This window comes from Lampetra planeri, chromosome 36 (genome assembly GCF_965212315.1).
Source record: "Lampetra planeri chromosome 36, kcLamPlan1.2.h2, whole genome shotgun sequence".
NCBI lineage: Eukaryota > Metazoa > Chordata > Hyperoartia > Petromyzontiformes > Petromyzontidae > Lampetra > Lampetra planeri.
This window is the reverse complement of record NC_136142.1, coordinates 7,596,103-7,613,101: the sequence shown is the minus strand read 5'-3', so window position 1 is coordinate 7,613,101 and position 16,999 is coordinate 7,596,103. Positions and strand designations below refer to the sequence as shown.

General features: G+C 53.4%; 1 protein-coding gene across 1 annotated transcript in view; it reads left to right on the top strand.

Moving 5' to 3' along the window:
* The first annotated feature begins 88 nt into the window (after window positions 1-88).
* The window catches only part of LOC144730622 (uncharacterized), a 74,946-nt gene continuing 58,035 nt past the window's right edge, over window positions 89-16,999 (top strand). Inside the window, exon 1 of the mRNA XM_078611269.1 lies at window positions 89-612. The gene's annotated coding sequence lies outside the window, so the exon portion shown is untranslated. The remainder of the gene's footprint in view (window positions 613-16,999) is intronic.

Below are 16,999 nucleotides of genomic sequence, written 5' to 3'. Positions count from 1 at the left end.
ATGATAATGAGATGATGTTGGTGGTGGTAATGATGATAGGCGTTTATTTAAGAGGCGTGTTCCCGTCTGCACAGACTCGGCGCCGTGCGCGTGCAACCTCCCGAGGGAGCGCGAAGCGAACGACATCGACGAACGAATGAACGAGTCACGTCGTCGGCACGAAAGTCAAGGACGGAGTGAAGGAATACACGTGACACCAAAGGAAGGACGCGTGGTCAGGGCGCGTGATGTCATTCAACATCGCCAGCGGCATCGTCCCGACCATCGGCACCACCACCATCAACAACAACAACAACATCACCTGCCCAGCTTCATGAGAGAACGAATCGCGAACGCCAGCTGATGTGCAGTATACATTGACTGCTGCAGATCTAACTGCAGGGAGAATTGCTGCAAGCGGTACTATACGACTGCTGCCTCGACTGCTGCTGATAATTTGGATAATCATTTGCGATGTGGTAGATGTCGTTTATTTATCATTAATTCATTAAATAAATCTGGGCAACGTTGCGTCGCTGGGGTCGGCAGACGGAGCTCCCGGCCAATGAGAGAGACGGAGGCGAATCTCTCGCGACTCGGGATGAGTGACAGAAGAAGGCGATATCAGCAGAGGTGCCCCACTCACCCACTCACCCACTCACCCACCCACTCACTCACCCACCCACCCACTCACTCACCCACTCACCCACCCACCCACCCACTCACCCACCCACCCACCCACTCACCCACCCGCCCACCCACTCACCCGCTCACCCACTCACTCACTCACCCACCCACCCACTCACTCACCCACACACTCGCTCACCCACCCACTCGCTCACTCACCCACTCACTCACTCACCCATTCACCCACTCACCCACCCACCCACGCGCCCAACCCACTCACCCACCCACCCAGCCACCCACGGACTCACCCACCCACTCACCTACCCACTCACCCACCCACTCACCCACCCACTCACCCACCCACCCACGCGCCCAACCCACTCATCCACCCACCCAGCCACCCACGGACTCACCCAGCCACGCACCCAAGCAAATTACTTACCCACCCACTCACTCACCCACCCACCCACGCGCCCAACCCACTCACCCACCCACCCAGCCACCACGGACTCACCCACCCACTCACCCACCCACCGACTCACTCACTCAGTCACTCACTTACTCACCCACTCACTCACCCCCTCACCCACTCACTCACTCACTCACCCACCCACTTACTCACCCACGTACTCAAACTCACGCACCCAACCCACTCACTCACCCACGCACCCACCCACGCACCCAACCCAATCACTCACACAATCACTCACCCAGCCACCCACGCACTCACCCAGCCAGGCACCGACTCACACACCCAACCCACTCACTCACCCACGCACCCAGCCACGTACCGACTTACGCGCCCACCCACGCGCCCAACCCAATCACTCACCCAGCCACTCGCCCAGCCACTCGCCCAATTACGCATCCGCCCAGCCAGCCGCACACACGCACAAAGTCGCTCGGTGGCTTGCTCACCCAGCCAGCCACCCGTTCAACCCACCCACAAAGGCATTTATTAATTCACTCGGCCAGCACACTCGCCCAATCATTCACTCAGCCACTCATGTATCCATGCACGCATTCACGCACATTCTTATAAACGCACCGAGTCACTCACTCCTACTACTAATATCTTAACCCCGCTCATTCACCCAACCATTCACCTACACAACTACTCGCCCACCGACTCGCTCATCCACTCTCCTAGTCACCCAGTTGCACACTCATCCATTCACCCACACATTCGCTTTTTCATTCATCTCACCTATTCCCCCAGTGACTCACACAAACATTCATCGACTCGTATCAATCAATGCACGCATCCACTCGCTCTCTCACCCACCCATCGACTCCTTCACGAACAGACGCGCGCACCCAGCGCACTGCCAGTCGTACTCACCGGTATATTCATTCACCCATCCACACATTGATTCACACACACACACACAACTCTCACGAATTGAATATTTCACGCACAATCTCACTTGCCCTCTCACCCACTGACTCACGCACTCGCCGCTTCACATTTTCACCCATCCACTCGTACCCACATTCACCCACCCACCTACTCACTAATTCACTCACTCACAATAATCACCCTGTCGCATGCACTATCGCACGCATCCGTGATGCCACCCACTGACCATCTCGCCCATTCACCATCTCATTGACCATGTCATTAACTGCCTCACAGCCGAACTTGATAACCACCCACCCAACGCTTAACCGCTCACCATCTCACTCACCCACTCGCTCACTCGATTACTATCTCACTCGCCCAGTAGCTTGACCGCTCGCCATATCGCTCACACAGCAGCTTATTATCTCACCATCTCACTCATCCACGCCTTTACTCACTCACTCATTCGCTCACCATCTCTCTCACACACACACACAGGCTCGTTTTAATATGCTCACTATCGCACACGCGGCCACACACCCGCGCGTTTCGGATCACGCAACACCACAACCACAGTGAAAATGCGACAACAGCATTAGCTGCCATCCATCCGTCCATCCTCTCGGTGTCGTGCTACGGTGAGTACTGTATAATGATGTGGTAACAGTCTTTGCACCTCGTGATGATGATGATGATGACGAGGTTGGCTTCACCACGCTACACATGCAATGGCATCGCTATGAAGGAGTTACAGATGACGATTGGCGTTGCAGTTATAGATCTGACTGTGGATAGACAGACTGACTCTCACCTCGTTATAGACGATGCTTACGATGTTGCAGTTACAGATGATGTTAATGTTGACGGTGGGTAGTCACACAGATTGACTATTTTGGCAAATCGCCCGATGATGCCGGATGTAATTACCAGCGAAACGTCGTACCCGAACTGTAAACGTTGTGGATTTACTCTCCAACATACCGGTGGGCTGAAGTAGTATACTACACTATACACTACACTATGCGCTACACTACTGTATACTACACTATACACTATATTAGTAACTAATTGGCGCGTTGTTTACGTGACAAACCTTCCTGGCTGTGTCGGGTGGTGGAGGGTTACGACATATTCACACTTACGCGATTTAACCCGAAAAACGTTATTATGGAGACTGACTCTCACCTCGTTATGGATGATGTTTAGGATGGTGATGTTGCAGTTACAGATTTGAAAAATAAGGTCTTACCTTGCTCGACAACGGTGATCATAGGCTGTACGTTATAGACGTGGTCGTAATGGGCTTTCACCTCGTTATAAATACCGACGAAGATGATGATGATGATGATGTTGGTCACTTGGTTATAGCTGCACAAGTATCGAACTGACTTGGTTAGTCATGATGATGACGAGCTTTCCCCTAATTCTACTATCACACGTATCGCTGCGATAGTTAGTGGACTTTCACCTCGTTGTGGAATGCTGATTTATGATGGGCTGTTGGTTACCGTTGTGACAGTAATTGATCTTACATCGTTATGCGTAATGATGATGATGATGACGACCATGTGACTGACGATCGGATACACGTCTTAAAGATGATGATGATGATGGTGGTGGCGATGGATGAGAGTGGTGGTGCTGGCGGTGATGGCAAAATATCTGTCTCTAAATGTTATTATGACGAAGCTTAATGACGATAATGTTGCTGAAGGCAACAGGTGCTCGTTAATGTTGCGATGATGATGGTGCTGGTGGTGGTGCTGGTGGTGCTGGTTCTAAAACGGATGTCGATGACAGCGATGGTGACGACGTTGATGGTATTGTCGAGGTGGACCCGACGAAGGTTGCTGATTGCGCGATGGGCAATGCGACCGGCAATCGATGTGCTCGGAAAGAAGGGGCATTGCCCGAAACGTCGCCCATCGTACATTGTTTCCTAATTAAGACCACGCACCGCACGGCGTTACTCACGAACGCGTTGGGTTTGTTGCTGTTGCCGTTGTTGTTGTTGTTGCGATAGTCAACAGCTTCTATGATGTATCACTTGGCGAACAGAATACGACTCGACATTAATTTCCCCCAATTAGTGGAACGTATCTCGATTGCTTGGTAGAACAAAAACAAAAATCCCACCCGTGCTTTAGTTGCTAGCCACTGTAAGCAGCGCGCTAATTAAACAGGGGGTGCTTCAACAACACAAAAAAACACTTATATGGAATTATCGTTTTTCATGGAAAAAGAACGGATAATATGACACTAACGCGATAACAAATGTGTGTTAATAGCTTCAAAATAGTTTCCACTCCAATCTAGATTTGAAGCTTTCGTGACTGCAGGAATCCATACTCGTTGGTTCTTTCGGTGAAGTCACGTAGGTGGTAGAAAAATAATAATCGATCACTAATCGATTATTTTTCTACCTACGTAAGGAGTCTCCCACTGGTTCGCCATCGTTGTCAACGCGTGCCTGGAATCTTCTCCAGGTGGTCTCCAGCGCCCGGAGACGCACCATTGCTGGCGGCGTTGTCGCAAATTCTCAGAAGCGTCAACGTTTTTTTTTTTCAAAGCACCCTCTATATATATACGCGGTCTGCATCAGTACGCCAAGCGGCTGCGCTTCGAACGGACTGCGCCCTGGCATAGGAACGTGGAGTTTCCACCACTGGTGATGACAACCTCGACACGCCACGCACGCTGTTTGGGGAGAAGTGGCTCGGGCGGGGGTGATGATGAGACGTCCACGCTTTGGATGGTGGATCTGTGGTTCTGCTGGGGACGAAATCTTGTGTTTGTGTGTGGGGAGCGGTAGTGTAGCGGTTAGCGCGCTGCGCTACAAACCTGGCGACCCGGGTTCGATTGCCGCTCAAACGGCCAACACCAGTGACGATTATCTGAACCGGTTCTGGGCCTCCCCTAGGTCGACTCGGCCTCAAATGAGTACCTGGTGCGGCGTGTAAACATTGTCACTGGGAATACAAAGGCGGCCGGGAGTGGTGTTGGCCACCCACTGCCTCGTGTGCCGTGCCGGCCTTCATAGGTGCTCGCTAACAGCACTTGCCCCAACAGTCTGTTAAGGTTACACGGAGATATTTGTCCTTTGTTTGTTGTGTATCTACACGTGCGTTGAACTTCTTTAGCACCGCACGCAGACGACCGTGCTAATCAGGGGTGCGGCGGGGGGAGGACAACAAACTAAACAGAACAAAAAAACAATTCTAAGAAAAAAGATGAGTGGTTTTCAAGATGAGTGGCTCCTTGGCCTTCGGTGCCCGCACACCCTGGGGGTGCGAGTTGCCCTCTCTGGGAGTGTGAGATGCCCTGTCTGGCGGTGTGAGATGCCCTCTCCGTGAGTGTGAGATGCCCTCTCTGGGGGTGAGAGATGCCCTCTCTGGGGGTGAGAGATGCCCTCTCTGGGAGTGTGAGATGCCGTCTCTGGGGGTGTGAGATGCTCTCTCTGGGGGTGAGAGATGCCCTCTCTAGGGGTGTGAGATGCCCTCTCTGGGGGTGAGAGATGTCCTCTCTGGGGGTGTGAGATGTCCTCACTGGGGGTGTGAGATGCCCTCTCTGTGAGTGTGAGATGTCCTCTCTGGGGGTGTGAGATGTCCTCTCTGGGGGTGTGAGATGCCCTCTCTGTGAGTGTGAGATGCCCTCTCTGGGGGTGTGAGATGCCCTCTCTGGGGGTGTGAGATGCCCTCTCTGGGGGTGTGAGATGCCCTCTCTGGGGGAGTGAGATGCCCTGTCTGGGGGTGTGAGATGCCCTGTCTGGGGGTGTGAGATGCCCTCTCTGGGAGTGTGAGATGCCCTCTCTGGGGGTGAGAGATTCCCTCCCTGGGGGTGTGAGATGCCCTCTCTGGGGGTGTGAGATGCCCTGTCTGGGGGTGTGAGATGCCCTGTCTGGGGGTGTGAGATGCCCTGTCTGGGGGTGTGAGATGCCCTGTCTGGGGGTGTGAGATGCCCTCTCTGCGGGTGAGAGATGCCCTCTCTGGGGGTATGAGATGCCCTGTCTGGGGGTGAGAGATGCCCTCTCTGGGGGTGAGAGATGCCCTTTCTGGGGTGTGAGATGCCCTCTCTGGGAGTGTGAGATGCCCTCTCTGGGGGTGAGAGATGCCCTCCCTGGGGGTGTGAGATGCCCTCTCTGTGAGTGTGAGATGTCCTCTCTGGGGGTGTGAGATGCCCTCTCTGTGAGTGTGAGATGCCCTCTCTGGGGGTGTGAGATGCCCTCTCTGGGGGTGTGAGATGCCCTCTCTGGGGGAGTGAGATGCCCTGTCTGGGGGTGTGAGATGCCCTGTCTGGGGGTGTGAGATGCCCTCTCTGGGAGTGTGAGATGCCCTCTCTGGGGGTGAGAGATTCCCTCCCTGGGGGTGTGAGATGCCCTCTCTGGGGGTGTGAGATGCCCTGTCTGGGGGTGTGAGATGCCCTGTCTGGGGGTGTGAGATGCCCTGTCTGGGGGTGTGAGATGCCCTCTCTGGGGGTGAGAGATGCCCTCTCTGGGGGTATGAGATGCCCTGTCTGGGGGTGAGAGATGCCCTCTCTGGGGGTGAGAGATGCCCTCTCTGGGGGTGAGAGATGCCCTTTCTGGGGTGTGAGATGCCCTCTCTGGGAGTGTGAGATGCCCTCTCTGGGGGTGTGAGATGCCCTGTCTGGGGGTGTGAGATGCCCTGTCTGGGGGTGTGAGATGCCCTGTCTGGGGGTGTGAGATGCCCTCTCTGGGAGTGTGAGATGCCCTCTCTGGGGGTGAGAGATTCCCTCCCTGGGGGTGTGAGATGCCCTCTCTGGGGGTGTGAGATGCCCTGTCTGGGGGTGTGAGATGCCCTGTCTGGGGGTGTGAGATGCCCTGTCTGGGGGTGTGAGATGCCCTCTCTGGGGGTGAGAGATGCCCTCTCTGGGGGTATGAGATGCCCTGTCTGGGGGTGAGAGATGCCCTCTCTGGGGGTGAGAGATGCCCTCTCTGGGGGTGAGAGATGCCCTTTCTGGGGTGTGAGATGCCCTCTCTGGGAGTGTGAGATGCCCTCTCTGGGGGTGAGAGATGCCCTCCCTGGGGGTGTGAGATGCCCTCTCTGGGGGTGTGAGATGCCCTGTCTGGGGGTGTGAGATGCCCTGTCTGGGGGTGTGAGATGCCCTGTCTGGGGGTGTGAGATGCCCTCTCTGGGGGTGAGAGATGCCCTCTCTGGGGTTGTGAGATGCCCTGTCTGGGGGTGAGAGATGCCCTCTCTGGGGGTGAGAGATGCCCTCTCTGGGGGTGTGAGATGCCCTCTCTGGGGTGAGAGATGCCCTCTCTGGGGGTGTGAGATGCCCTCTCTGGGGGTGTGAGATGCCCTGTCTGGGGGTGTGAGATGCCCTGTCTGGGGGTGTGAGATGCCCTCTCTGGGGGTGAGAGATGCCCTGTCTGGGGGTGAGACATGCCCTCTCTGGGGGTGAGAGATGCCCTCTCTGGGGGTGAGAGATGCCCTCTCTGGGGGTGAGAGATGCCCTTTCTGGGGTGTGAGATGCCCTCTCTGGGGTGAGAGATGCCCTCTCTGGGGGTGTGAGATGCCCTCTCTGGGGGTGTGAGATGCCCTCTCTGGGGGTGTGAGATGCCCTCTCTGGGGGTGAGAGATGCCCTCTCTGGGGGTGTGAGATGCCCTCTCTGGGGGTGAGAGATGCCCTCTCTGGGGGTGAGAGATGCCCTCTCTGGGGGTGAGAGATGCCCTTTCTGGGGGTGTGAGATGCCCTCTCTGGGGGTGTGAGATGCCCTGTCTGGGGGTGTGAGATGCCCTCTCTGGGGGTGAGAGATGCCCTCTCTTGGGGTCCGAGACATGGCCAGATGTTTCTTTTTAGGTCAACCATCGAAACACGCAAATTAATTACGGGCACCTGCGTTCAACTACTTTGTTTCATCAAACCTATGTACTTATTAATATTATAATTTTTTTTGTTCACAATTAAGGACCAAAGCGGGGGGGAGGGGGGCAAGGCAACAGTAAATGTTAAGAACCGCTGATCAAGATTATTTAAAAGTGCCTTGATCGCATTGGCTTCGTCATATCGGAAGTGAGAGCGCGCGATGCGGTGACCGCCTTTGTTCGACCGCCAAGCCAAAAGCCGCTGCGGCGAGGATGATCGGAGTGTTTCATTCTCATTCACGAGATCGGCAAGGTAATTGTGGCTCATTTGTAGCAAGCACTTTTGTGTTCTGCGTGTTTGTGTTGTGTGCGCGCAATTAGTGCGACCCTACAAACGCAGTCGTTCGGCAAGCGGAAGCCAATGCAGCTGAGCGAGCACTTGACAGACACATCGTCGGATCTGGTGCACGTGGTCGGTTTTCTCTCTCGGTTGATGATCCAGAAACAGGAGAACAGTGAAGTTTCATTTTGAATTGGATCTTTTGCGTCTTCTTCAGATCCCACACTTCCTGGCTCTGACACTCCTCATCCCCGATGACTCCCTCCCATCCCCTCCCATCCATCCATCATCCCTCCCTCCCTTTCTCCTCTCCCTACATCATCCCTCCCTCCCCTCCCTCCATCATCCCTCCCTCCATCATCCCTCCCTCCCTTTCTACCCTCCCTACATCATCCCTCCCTCCCTCCCTCCCCTCCCTCCATCATTCCTCCCTCCATCCTTCCATCATCCCTCCCCTCCCTCCCTCCCTTTTCATCCTCGCAGACAGCGGCCTGACAGCCACCACACGCATCAGAACGTCCACAGCGACTTGCCCGATGAAGCACCACCTCCCCTTCACGAGTGAAACAGTTAACGACAAATGCCACTAAAGTCGTGCGATCGTGGACATGCAACCCAAAGCATGGACCCGCATAGTAAACATGACACAGAGACCCATAGCGATACATGGAGACTCATCGAGATATACATTAAAGACAAGCCACTTCAACGGAGCAGAATCGTTCCATTGTGGAAATGCAAACCGAACTATGGACCATAACAGCGACACGACACGGACTCTCTGTCTGCCGAAGCCCTCTCGTCATGGCCAGCAGCAGCAGCAGCAGACCACGACACTGACATTCATCTCCTGGGCCGAGTGCCATTTTATACGCGAGAATATAATCTTTAAGAGGTCCATTGTGTGCCCCCTCGTTTTACGAGACGGCCGGGACGTGCAGACACAACGGACAGAGATGGCGAATGTACTTGTGCTCCTAACCCCGGGGCTGTGTGGGAAGTGTTAACAGCGCTTGTAAAATGCCCCCAACAAAGGCTGCAGGTGTAATTGTTAAATTTGTCTGCAGAGTGTGTGTGAAGTGGCTGGCGTCATTTTACCCGCTCGCCATCTCACTCACCCAGTCGCTCACCATCTCACTCACCCAGTCACTCACCATCTCACTCACCCAGTCGCTCACCATCTCACTCACCCAGTCACTCACCCAGTCGCTCACCATCTCACTCACCCAATAGTGAACCATCTCACTCACCCAGTCGCTCACCATGTCACTCACCCAGTCGCTCACCATCTCACTCACCCAGTAGTGAACCATCTCACTCACCCAGTCACTCACCCTGTAGTGAACCACTCACTCTCACACACACACTCCCTCACCATCTCACTCACAAACACACTCACCATCTCACTCTCACACACACTCACTCACCATCTCACCCTCACACACTCACTCACCATCTCACACACACTCACTCACCATCTCACTCTCACACACTCACCATCTCACTCACACACTCACACACACACTCACTCACCATCTCACCCTCGCACATACACACTCACTCACCATCTCACTCACCCAGTCACTCACCCAGTCGCTTACCATCTCACTCACCCAGTAGTGAACCACTCACTCACACACACTCACTCACCATCTCATTCTCACACACACTCACTCACCATCTCACACACCCAGTAGCAGAGGTGGGACAAAGTCATTGTTATGCAAGTCCAAGTCGAGTCGCAAGTCATCAAATTCATGACTCGAGTCTGACTCGAGTCCAAGTCACATGACTCGAGTCCACACCTCTGCCCAGTAGTGAACCACTCACTCTCACACACACACTCACTCACCATCTCACTCACACTCACACACACCCTCACCATCTCACTCACATACACACTCACTCACCAACTCACTCGCACACACACTCACTCACCATCTCACTCACACACACACACTCACCATCTCACTCTCACACACACTCACTCACCATCTCACTCTCACACACACACACTCACTCACCATCTCACTCACACACACACTCACACACACACTCACCATCTCACTCACACACACACACTCACCATCTCACTCTCACACACACTCACTCACCATCTCACTCTCACACACACTCACTCACCATCTCACTCGCACACACACTCACCATCTCACTCACCATCTCACTCACACAAACTCACTCACTCACCATCTCACTCACCCAGTAGTGAACCACTCACTCACACACACTCACTCACCATCTCACTCACACACACACACTCACCATCTCACTCTCACACACAAACACTCACTCACCATCTCATCCTCACACACCCTCACTCACCATCTCACTCACACACACTCACTCACCATATCACACACACACACACTCACCATCTCACTCACACACACACATACTCACCATCTCACTCACACACACACACTCACTCACCATCTCACACACACACACTCACTCACCATCTCACACACACACTCACTCACCATCTCACACACACACTCACTCACCATCTCACACACACACTCACTCACCATCTCACACACACACTCACTCACCATCTCACACACACACTCACTCACCATCTCACACACACGCTCACTCACCATCTCACTCACTCACACACTCACTCACCATCTCACTCGCTCACACACTCACTCACCATCTCACTCACTCACACACTCACTCACACACAAACTCACTCACCATCTCACTCACACACACACTCACTCACCATCTCACTAACACACACACGCTCACTCACCATCTCACTCACATACACGCTCACTCACCATCTCACTCACACACGCACTCACTCACCATCTCACTCACACACACACTCACTCACCATCTCACTCACACACGCACTCACTCACCATCTCACTCACACACACACTCACTCACCATCTCACTCACACACACACTCACTCACCATCTCACTCACACACTCACTCAACATCTCACACACACACTCACTCACCAACTCACTCACACACACTCACTCACCATGTCACACACACACACTCACCATTTCACACACACACTCACACCATCTCACTCACACACACGCTCACTCACCATCTCACTCACACCATCTCACTCACACACACACTCACCATCTCACTCACACCATCTCACACACACGCTCACTCACCATCTCACTCATACCATCTCACACACACACTCACTCACCATCTCACTCACACCATCTCACACACACACGCACTCACCATCTCACTCACACCATCTCACACACACACTCACTCACCATCACACTCACTCACCATCTCACTCACACCATCTCACTCACTCACACACACTCACTCACAATCTCGCCCTCACCCAGACGTCCACTCTGTCGGCACGTGCCGTAGTGATTGTTGGGGGCTGTATCAACAACAACAACATCAACAATAACAACATCAACAACAACAGCAACAACAACAGCAGCTCGCAGCTCGGTGGCGACGCCGCGTGTAAAGTGCTACAAGCACCACGGAGTTGTGTGGAATTCCATCCCAATGATTTTCCCCTCGCGATGTTTGAGGCCGCCGTGTCCCCCCCACCCCCCATTTCTGTTGTTCTTGTTGCCCTGAAACTCACATGGCGCAGCAAATTCAAAATGCCGTCGTGTCGCCAACCAGCTCGGCGCTTCCTCTCTGGCCCGGCTGACGTCGGGAGCGAGCCGACTGGGGGGCCCGAGTTGGCAAGAGTCGGCTTGATGCAGAGGTCGCAAACGGGGTTTGATTCCTTACCCGTACCCGGCCGCACCAGGGTCGCTAATGGGTACACGTACCCGGCCGGGTACGAGTACCCGTTCCGTACCCATATCCTACCCGAAATGAGTGACAGTTACTCGCCAGTGACTCACGGCCTACCCGTACCCGGCCGTACCAGGGTCGCAAACGGCTACCCGTACCCGGCCGGGTACGGGTAGCCTGGTATCGGGTAGGGTACGGGTATCGGGAACCCGGTTGCGACCTCTGGCTTGATGGGAGCCCTCGGACAATAGACTGCCGGGGGACACCGATAGAACGACAGATCAAGCTCTTGATGGGAGTCATCGGACAGTAAACTGGTGATCGACAATCAGAGACAGACCAGTCAATGAGTGGAGTTCTCAGGCAACAGGCTGATGATGGACGATGATAGAAAGACGGATCAGGCCACGGTTGCATATTTAAATAACCGACCGGCAGACTGGTATCTGATGCGGTTGCTTTAACGAAAGGCTGATGATGATGTCTCCAATGGCGGCGTCTCTAGACAACATACGCTATTAAACTCAGACATATTTTAATTGTTATTTTACAGGTATGTGTCGCTCTTTCAGGAAGCGACATGGCTGTCACAAATGATAGCTCAACGAAGTGGCTTATCATCATCATGACGTGGACATTTATAGCAGCCAAATACGATATCGATGTGGGTATTTGCGTAGACGTGTTTGTGTGTCTGTGTTGGCACAGTAAGGGGGCACAGGTGGTGCATCAGCCAGTCATCTCGGTCATCTCAGTCAGTCGACCCGTGCCACCTGGGTCTGCCAGCGGGCGTTCGACACTTCACGTGGCCTCAAGGTGCACATGGCCTGGCACAAGCGTCGTGGTGACGTCACCGCCACTTACCTGGCGACCCGAGTTCGATTCCCGCTCACGGCCAACACCGGTGACGATTATCTGAACCGGTTCTGGGTCTCCCCTAGGTCGACTAGGCCTCAAATGAGTACCTGGTGCGATGTGTTAAGCATCGCCAATGGGGAGACAAAGGCGGCCGGGCGTGGTGTTGACCACCCACCCCTCGTGTGCCGTGCCGGCCTTCATAGGTGCTCGCTAACAGCACTTGCTCCTACAGTGTGTTACAGGCTATACAGGGGATCTTTGTCTTTTAATCTGCGCCTGGTGCTGGCCACCCATCCCCTCGTGTGCCGTGCCGGCCTTCATAGCCGCTCGCCAACAGCACTTGCCCCTACAGTCTGTTAATGCTACAGGGAGATCTTTGTCTTTCTACACATGTATGTGCGCTATGTATTGCACGCTTAACTTCTTTCACACCGTACGTAGCCAACCGTGCGAATCGGAGGTGCGGGGGAAGGACAACAAACTAAACACAAAAAAAAGCAGTTCCGAATAAATGAGTTCGTCGATCTAGATGATGATTTAAAAGCGCACAGCGGCTTCCTAATATCGGAACGGAAGAGCGTTCCAGACGGCCGCAGAAGCGCATCCGAATGCGATGCGAGGAGTGTGACTGGAGGTCACGTGGTGGTTTGAGTTCCTTGACGAAACCAGCGAGGTTGGAATCTCGCTCGCGGCCAACATCGGTGACAAATGATCTGAACCGGTCCTGCGGCTCCCCTAGGTCGACTCAGCCTCGAAATTGAGTACGTGGTTTCGGTGTGTTAAAACATCGCCACTGGGGAGACAAAGGCAGCCGGGCGTGGTGTTTGCAACCCACCCACTCGTACGCTGTATCGCCCTTCATAAGTGCTCGCGAACAGCACTTGCCCGAACAGTCTGTAAAGGTTTTATGGCGTGTGTGTTGGCTGTGTATCACAGGGCTGTGGTGACGCAGTCACGCTGCGTACATGGCCGCTCCCTGCCGGGCTTTAGCGTGTAAGCGTGACAGACAGGGAGACGGGAACAGAGACACGTGGAGAGAGACAGATACATTGTTGTTGGGGGGAGGGGGCAGAGAGGCGGGGGTAGAGACACGCGCACAGGGAGACAGGGACAGAGAGCGCCTCTTACAGGGTGACTGGGATAGGAAGATTGACACGTGGAGACACGTGGAGACACGAGGAAAGAGACCGAGAGACACTGAGACACGTGAAGACAGACAGCCAAGAGCGAGAGAGACACTGAGACACGTGGAGAAAGACAGACAGAGAGAGACACCGAGACACGTGGAGACAGACAGAGAGAGAGAGACACTGAGACACGTGGAGACAGAGAGAGAAAGAGACACTGAGACACGTGGAGACACAGACAGAGAGAGACACCGAGACACGTGGAGACAGAGGGAGAGAGAGAGACACTGAGACACGTAAAGACAGACAGCCAAGAGCGAGAGAGACACTGAGACACGTGGAGACAGACAGAGAGAGAGACACTGAGACACGTGGAGACAGACAGCCAAGAGCGAGAGAGACACTGAGAAACGTGGAGACAGACAGACAGAGAGAGAGACACTGAGACACGTGGAGACAGACAGAGAGAGAGACACTGAGACACGTGGAGACAGACAGAGAGAGAGAGACACTGAGACACGTGGAGACAGACAGAGAGAGAGACACTGAGACACGTGGAGACAGACAGACAGAGAGAGACACTGAGACACGTGGAGACAGACAGCCAAGAGAGAGAGAGACACTGAGACACGTGGAGACAGACAGCCAAGAGAGAGAGAGACACTGAGACACGTGGAGACAGACAGAGAGAGACACTGAGACACGTGGAGACAGACAGACAGAGAGAGAGAGACACACTGAGACACGTGGAGACAGACAGAGAAGAGCCAGACAGCGAGGCAGGGTCGCTATCAGTCCGGGCTGTGCACCGAGATTCGTGCTGTCACCTGAATTGGAGTTATTGCCGTGACGTCCTTGTTCTAGAAGAGAACGTGGTACACGAGGAGAAATCATCTCACGTGTTTCTTGGTTTGATGGAGCTGGACTGGACCCTATGTTAACTCGGCATAAAATTAGCACTTACAACCTCACTGGATATCCGGTACTGGTGTGGTCAGTTCTCGTTGTTATAACCGCCGTAGTATTAAAACATGTTCATCATAATAACAAGTGTCGTCATCATCATCATGTCCTCAACCACCATAATGATTCATTTATCATCATATCTTTACCATCATCTCCTTCCGCAGTATTGTTATCACCACCACCTTATAACCCACATAATAAATTATTCATCATTGTCATCTTAACCATTATCTATCATATCAATGAATCATCATTGTCATCTTAACCATTATCTATCATATCAATCATCACTTGAACCAACACAATCATTAATTGTTCATCATCCAACATGATCATCATCATCACCTTGACCACAACAATAACAATAATCACCGTTTGCCATTCATCATCACCATCACATCGTGTTGACAAATGTCTATGCTCCGTGGCTTCACGAACCCTTCACTGACCAGCGCGGTGAAGTATGGTTAAAATATCACGAAGCCCAAAATGGGTTGTGGAGGAAGGGGGTTGGTTGGGGGGGGGCTGCGTGGGGGGGGGGGGGGCTGCGTGGGGTGGGAGTGGGCCCTCATCCAGCAGTGGAGCGACGAGGTTCTGCGCGTGCACTCGCAGTGACGCGGGTGTCCACATTGCACTTGAGAAAGAGGATCATGGCTCTGAATGGGTCGTAACCCGGATAAATAAAGAACATCGATCACTCTATCAGTTAATCGATGCGGTTGGGTTTGAAGGTCACGCATTGACCAACGTGTTGATCACAGACCTGTAATATTTTTAAATACCGGCTTGGAAATAATAAAAAATAAACATCTCGTTGCATGGCGCATTGAGGTGGAGTTCACGATGACGAGAAGATTCATCATCGTCAGGCACGATCGATCCACTGCTAGATGAATTCCTCCCCCGAGACGCTGCCATATATCACGACCCCGTGATTTAAACATCCACTCACCACCCCAGCATGACGTGAATTGAAAACGAAACAATTTTTGTTATTTTATTTTACCGGGGTAAGTCCCACTCGGCTAGAGGGCTTTGTTTTCAGAGGCGACCTGGCCACAAATGACAGCTCAACGAAGTGGCTTATCAGCGTGTGGACATTTATAGCAGCAGCCGAAAACTCTGAACGCGTGATGTTGTTGATTCTAAATGTGGGAGCGCAAAAGGACCCGGAGAAAAATCCACTCGACCACGGGGAGAGAGAGACACGCAAACTCCAAATATACAGCAACAGGCGTCAGGGTCTGGATCGAACCCACGACCTCCTGCATACCAGGCGAGGTAGTTAACGTCTCACCACGGAGAGAGAGAAACATGCAAACTCCAAATATACAGCAACAGGCGTCAGGGTCTGGATCGAACCCACGACCTCCTGTATACCAGGCGAGGTAGTTAACAATTTACCACCGAGAGAGAGAGAAATGCAAACTCCAGATATACAGCAACAGGCGTCGGGGTCGGGATCGAACCCACGACCTCCTGTATACCATGCGAGGTAGTTAACGTCTCACCACGGGGAGAGAGAGAGACGCAAACTCCAAATATACAGCAACAGGCGTCAGGGTCTGGATCGAACCCACGACCTCCTGTATACCATGCGAGGTAGTTAACATCTCACCACGGGGAGAGAGAGAGAGACGCAAACTCCAAATATACAGCAACAGGCGTCAGGGTCTGGATCGAACCCACGACCTCCTGTATACCATGCGAGGTAGTTAACATCTCACCACGGGGAGAGAGAGAGAGACGCAAACTCCAAATATACAGCAGCAGGCGTCAGGGTCTGGATTTACCCCACGACCTTCTGTAGACCAGGCGAGGTAGTTAACGTCTCACCCACCGTCGGTGGACGTCCTCTGGGTTGGTGTTCCATCCCTTTGACTATCACTCCATCGCTCGTCTCGGTCACCGGCCACTGTCCCCCACCAACTTTTCCGAAACACGTTCCTTCGGAGTGGGCAGGTAGGAACTTGGTTGGACAGCGCATTCGTGCACGACAGAAAGCTCGCGGTCACGTGACGCACTTCAACCAATCCGGGAGTGTACACGTTTGGAAGGGGCTATGCACGACAGACAAAGAATGCCTGGTGGGCAGTGTGAAACTGTTGTTGTTACCTGTATTAAATGCATTATTTGGCGACGGCTGCAGCGCTGGTGGT